Genomic DNA, 7,397 nt, shown 5'->3' on the forward strand with positions numbered 1-7,397 from the left:
CTCGATAACATATCTGTGTGTCACCCTTCTCTTTACTGCTTTCTGGTGCTTGTGTAATTGATTAAACTGCTTTATTTAATTTCTTATATTACTCGCACTAGATTGACCATAGGATTGTGAACGTACTGCTGTTAGGAGGAATACCTAGGGGATAGATTTTTAAAATACCAATTCACCCCCCCCCCCTTGGGATCACGGTAAAACTAACAACCAGTCGGTCTCTCAGGGTCTCCTAAAATTTTTATTATATTCGGGATGAGACACTTCTCAGTAAGGGAAAATAAACTAAAAACATGAACATTTAATATAATTATACATATACAGTACATTTCATATGTCTGTAATCATTCATCATATCGTACTGAATAATCATATATTTTCATATTTGCTAATAAATATACCTAGAATGAATAGTTAGCTGATGTCATGTATTACCCTCCATGACGGGTTGTGCAGCTCGAAGGCAGGACCCGACAATGGCTGGTCTACCACTGTCGAGTCAAAAATGTCTGTAAGTACGATGGGCCTACCACACCCTGGTCCGTACTACCAGGTGGATGTCCACACTCTACTGAAAGCTACATCGACTATCCATCTCCTACCCCCTCGTGGGGTAGTTAGCACAAGTCTAAACATAGATATCTGATCTATATAGCTATGGTACCGTGCTCCTAAACTGAACTAAACTAACATTCGGGTTCTGATATCATATAATACATGATATTATAGCATCTTTCATAATTTCATAAATACGGCCTCGTGCCGAACATTTCATAAACACGGCCTCGTGCCGATCGTTTCATAATTACGGCCTTACATCGAAATCATACATAAATATGGCCTCGTGCTGAAATCATCCATAAATACGGCCTCGCATCGAAATCATACATAAATACACCCTCGCACCGAAATCATTTCATATATGTATATTATTCTGAAAATAATCAATTTATCATGTATTTTCAACATCATAATGTACTGTATTCTTTCTTAATTTCTCAAAATATATTCCATTCTTATCATTGTCATATCATGATATTTTTCCACATAAAATAATATTCATGCCACACATTTGTTGTATAAAACCATACATTGTATTCTAAAATCATAGTTTTTGACATCTCATACATACATATTCATTTCAACATATTAGCAGTTTTTTCCCAAATGTACAATTCCTTAGTAATATACAGATATAATACATGCTTTTCTAAAAGTAATTTTACTCATACATAATAATAATTTGCATGGAAAATAACTGCTTTAGTTTATTCCCTTACCTGACTACTGAGAAAAGCCCTTATAAACTCAGGTCTCACACCCGTAGGATTTCCTAATCAATACCCTGAAAATGAAAACTTCTAGTACTAAACTTCAGTATTTTCACGTGTACATCATTTCCTATAACTACCGTAAGACCAATTTGGCTTAAAAAGCCTTACCTCAACTCAGGGATGAATTTCAATGAAGTTCCACCAACGATCCGCTCCGGCGAATATGTAGAGAACTTCTCCAAGAGAGTCGTGGTGACCTCACATCGTCGATCCGGCAAGCGATGGAGCCAGAATCTAAGAGAGAAGAGAGAGAAACCGAAGGGAGAAAGAGAGAGAGTGTGAGATTTTCTTTAATTTGGACGTTTAAATCTGGGTTTTTGATATTTATAGGACTAGATTCGTCAATGAGCCACGTCATCTCATCGATGAGTCCTTTAATAATTTCGTTGACGGAACCCACTCCTCATCGACAAAATTCAGACTGCTCAAAACCTCTCTTGGTATTTCCTCGTTGACGAATCTTGCCTTCGTCGACGAGGTCCTCTTATACTCTTGTCGATGAATCCCCTGTGTTCATCAACGAGGCCCTGGTAATTTCCCTCAGTTATTCCTTTTGTTACAATTCCATTTCCCTTCCTCTTTATTTAAATACCATTATTATTCGGGTTGTCACATTCTCCCCTCCTTATAAAATTTCGTCCTCGAAATTTACTATTCATATAATTCATCATCCCTTAGTAGGAAAAATGGCCTACTTATTTTATTACTTACCCTCACTTATGGAGGAGGAATGCTGTGGTTACATTTCAAGTCTTGGGAGATTACATATACCAAAAGAAAATTTCCCCCAAAACTAAAATATCGCATACTACCTAAAACATTACATGTACCTACAAAATAAACATTACATATTTACTCACATTCCTTAAACACATATGGACTTCTTGGAATAATTGCAGGTATTTCTGTCTAATCTGTTCCTTGAGTTCTCAAGAAGCCTCTTCTACTGCTTGATTCCTCCATAGAACTTTTACCAGAGGAATCTTCTTATTACGTAGCTTCTGTTCCTTTCTGTCCAGAATCTACACCAGTATCTCCTCATAGACTAGCGAATCACTAAGCTTTAACTCACCGTTGCTGATAATATAAGAAGGATCTGGGACGTATTTCCTCAACATAGATACGTGGAATACGTCATGCATCCTAGATAGTGTAGGTGACAAAGCTAGCCTGTAGGCCACCGGCCCCACTTTCTCTAAAATCTCAAACAGACCAATACACCTAGGGCTAAGTTTACCCTTCCTACCAAACCTCATAACTCCTTTTAATGGAGCTATCTTAAAAAACATATGATCACCAGTATCAAATTCTAAATTCTTGCGGCGATTATCGACATAACTCTTCTGTCAGCTCTGAGCTGCACTAATTCTTTCCCTGATCAGTCGAACTTTATCATATGCCTGCTGTACCAGCTCTAGCCCCATAACTCGCCACTCACCCATCTCATCCCAATACAAAGGAGATTGACATCTCTTACCGTACAATGCTTCAAATGGTGTCATGCCAATACTGGACTGAAAACTGTTATTATACGCGAACTCTACCAGCGGCATGAACTGAGTCCAACTACCCCCAAAATCTAATACACACACTTGGAGCATATCTTCTAGTATTTATATCATCCTCTTAGTCTGCCCATCTGACTAAGGATGGAATGTCGTGCTAAATGATAGCTAAGATCCTAAAACTTCCTGTAGGCTTTTCCAGAACCGTGACGTGAATTGCGGGTCTTGATATGACACAATAGATATAGGCACCCCATGAAAACGAACTATCTCCTGAATGTAAATCTCTGCTAAATGGCTGAGGGAATAGCTGATCTTGATAGGGAGAAAATGGACGGACTTAGTTAATCGGTCTACTATCACCCAAATCGCATTCTAGCCATGGGATGTCGATGGCAGCCCTGAAACGAAGTCCATGAAAATATGATACCACTTCCACTTTGGGATAAATAACGGCTGCAATTGACCCGCTGGCCTCTAGGGCTCAACTTTTACTTGCTGGCACGTCAAACACTGGGCTACTTACTCAGCAATATCTCTTTTCATACCACTCCACTAGTAAAATTTTGGCAGATTCCTGTACATTTTTGTACTACCGAGATGAACCGTATACAAGGATTTGTGAGTCTCTTCTAAAATAGTCTTTCTAATGTCAGCATCAATAGGAACACACAGTCTGAAACGGAACCGCAAAGCTACGTCATCTGAAATGCATAATTCGTCTCCCTGACCACTCTGCACTCTATCCATCACCTCTACTAATTCTAGGTCTTCTTTCTGAGCTATTTTAATTCTTTCCTACAGGGTAGGCTGTACCACTAGGCTGGCGATACATACTGGAGTATTACTCTCTATCAATTCAATGCCAAGTCTCTCTAGATCCATCATAATCAGGCGCTGGATCTCCATAACTACCAACATTGATTCCCTAGACTTCCTACTCAGTACATCAGCTACCACGTTTGCTTTCCCTCAGTGATAATTGATAGTATAGTCAAAATCCTTAATCAACTCTAACTACCTTCTCTGTCTCATATTCAATTCCTTCTGAGTGAAGAAATACTTTAAGCTCTTATGGTCAGAGAAAATCTCGCACTGCCCGTCGTATAGGTAATGCCTCCAAAATTTCAATGCGTGTACCACTGCAGCCAACTCAAGATCGTGGGTAGGGTAGTTCTTTTCATATTCTTTCAACTGTCTGGACGCATATGCCACTACCCTGCCATGCCGCACCAATACACAGCCAAGTCTTTTCAAGGACGCATCAATGTAGATAGTATAACCCTTACCCCTTGACTGGATGACTAATACTAGCGCTGTGACTAGCCTCTGCTTCAATTCCTAGAAACTTTGCTCACAACTATCGTCCCATTCAAATCTGGAATTCTTTCTAGTCAGTCGTGTCAGAGGCCCTGATAAAGTTGAGAATCCCTCGTCAAAACGATCGTAATATCTGGCTAACCCCAAGAAACTCCTGATCTCCTGGACATTCCTTAGTCTAACCCAATTCACTACCGCCTCAATCTTACTAGGATCTACAGAAATTCCATCCCCTGAGATAACATACCCCAAAAACACAACTTTCTCGAGCCATAAGTCACATTTACTGAATTTTGTATACATCTTCTTCTCCCTAAGCATCTGCAAAACCTGCCTCAAATGTATCTCGAGCTCCTCATAGCTCCTCGAATAAAAAAGTACATCATCAATAAAAACAACCACAAACTGATCTAAATATGGATGAAAAATCCTATTCATCAAATCCATAAATATAGCAGGAGCATTTGTCAGACCAAATGGCATAACAAGAAACTCATAATGCCCATATCTGGTCCTAAAAGCTGTCTTTGATACATCTTCTGCCCTCACTTTTACTTGATGGTAACCTGATCTAAGGTCAATTTTAGAATATACCCGTGTGTCCTGGAGCTGATCGAACAAATCATCGATATGGGGTAGAGGATACTTGTTCTTGATTCTCACTTTATTAATTTCTCTGTAATCTATACACATCCTCATAGACCTGTCCTTCTTTTTCACAAACAGCACTAGAGCTCCTCACGGAGATACACTAGGTCGTATGAAGCCCTTATCAAGCAAATCCTGCAACTGATCTTTCAGTTCTACCAACTCTGCTGGCGCCATTCGGTAAGGTGCTTTAGAGATCGGCGTTGTACCTGGAAGTAGATCAATAGGAAAATCTACCTCACGATCAGGTGGTAGACCTGTAATTCATCTGGGAACACATCCGTAAATTCTTTCACCACAGGCGTATTGATAAGTTTCAATTCATTTTCTGACATTTCCTTCACAAAAGCCACGAATCCCAGATAACCATTCTGGAGCAGACTCCTCGCCTGAACAGCTGAGACCATCTGAGGTAAAGATTGCACTTGTGACCCTGTAAATCTAAATTCTGGTTTCCCTGGAGGTCTGAATATCACTACCCTTGCATGACAGTCTATAATAGCAGAATTAGCTGCTAGCCAATCCATGCCGAAGATGATGTCAAACTCATACATATCCAGCACCACCAAGCCAGGAGATAAAATTCTCCCCTGAACATCAACTGGACAATCATGAAGTATCCTACTACATCTCATCGCTGACCCGGTCGGCATAGCCACTAGTAACCCAACATCTAGTGATCGTGTTTCAACCCCACACAATTTAACACACCCCAAGGACACAAACGAGTGTGTGGCACTAGAATCAAAAAGTGCGATAACTTTAAATGAAAACATATTAATCGTACCTATCACCATGTCACCGGCCACCTCATCATCACCCGGCATCAAAGCGAGAACCCTGGCTGGGGCCATATTCCTCTGCTGGCCTCCACGTGGCGCCTGGTAGCCTCCTCGAGCAGCTCTAGGAGCAGAAGCAGCACCAATCTGTGTTGGACACTCCCTCATCATATGTCCTGGCTCCCCGCACCTATAGCAGACACCTCGCCCGGCACGACACTCCCCCAGGTGTCTCTTCCCTCAAGATGGGCAAGCTAGAGAAGACTGTACACCCTGGAAACCGCGATTCCCGGTCTCTTGTCTCCGGTCTCTATAATAGCCACCTCTCTTCCTGGAAGCACGGTCGACTCCCTGTTGGGAATCAGAAGGTGCAGATCTCTTCTTCTGCCTCTGCTCCTCAACCTCCAACCGCTCCCTAATCTCTACTATAGTGGCTCGGTCAACCAGCTCGGCGAAGTCCTGTAACTTCAGTATCAATACTTGCTTGTATATTTCTCTCCTCAGGCCTCTTTCAAACTGTCATACCTTCTTCACCTCATCTGGAATGATGTATGGGGATAAGCAAGATAGCTCGATGAATCTCGCTGCGTACTACTACACTAACAACTGTCCTTGCTTTAGATTCAAGAACTCCTCAATCTTAGCTTCCCTGGACGAGGCTGTAAAATACCTGTCGTAGAATATTTCTTTAAACCGCTCCCATGTCATCTCCACAGGTATAGTCCTCTGCTGCTCTAATAATCTCACCGCCAACCACCATCTCTCGGCCCCTCCATTCAGTTTATATGTGGCAAATAGTACCCTCTGCTCCTCTGTACACTGCAGCACTGTAAATATTTTCTCCATCTTCTGCACCCAATTTTTAATGACTGCAGGATCTGTTACCCCTGAGAAAGCCGAAGGATTCATCTTAATGAACTTCTCTATCGAGCTACCATGGCCTGCCGATGGACCCCCTTGTTCCCTCAAAATTTTGGTAATTTCTGCCATAACCTGCTGTGCCACGCTGCGTAAGACGGCATCCGAATCACTACCCGCAGCGCCTGAGGATCCATCACCCTCACTCCCACTAGCGTGGGCACTACTGCCACTAGGGTCCATCTTGAGAAACAAGTAACTTAACTCAGAATCCCTTCACTACATATATCCCCCAACCAATATAGTATTTATTCCCAAATTAATTCATCTCTCTCTTAATTCAAGGTTCAATCCTACAACCTAGATATCCAACCCGATGATAGTTTACCATGAATTTCCTAAAATCGTCACCCCAGGAAAATCACACAAACCACCACGGAAGTCCTGCATCTAGACTACAAAACCAGACCTCAAATCCCCTTATCCTATACTCTAGTATTATTACTGTTGCACTCTAAAGTCTACAGAACCTAGTATCCTAGGCTCTGATGCCAAATTGTAACAACCCAAAATTCTTAATATAAAATGAAACATAATAAATAAAATAGTCAACCCGAACTCGTGGCTAACGGGGATACCTATCAATCACAGCGGAAAACTACGCAACTGTAAGTATAAAATCTCAATCATATAAAACATAATACCAGAGTTTACTACATCATCAAAATACTGTATTTATATACAACTTCAAAAATGTCAAAATAACCCTAGGATCATACCACAAAAAGCTCCTAATCCTAGATCAAAATCTTACCCTCCTAGTGGGTAACTCAATAAGCTCAACGGCAGCCACGACTCACCGGTCTCTCAGGGTCTCCTGAAAAATTTATTATATTCGGGGGTACGACAATTCTCGGTAAGGGAAAATAAACTAAATATAGTTGTGTGGCAAC

Source organism: Malania oleifera, chromosome 3, assembly GCF_029873635.1.
Source record: "Malania oleifera isolate guangnan ecotype guangnan chromosome 3, ASM2987363v1, whole genome shotgun sequence".
NCBI lineage: Eukaryota > Viridiplantae > Streptophyta > Magnoliopsida > Santalales > Ximeniaceae > Malania > Malania oleifera.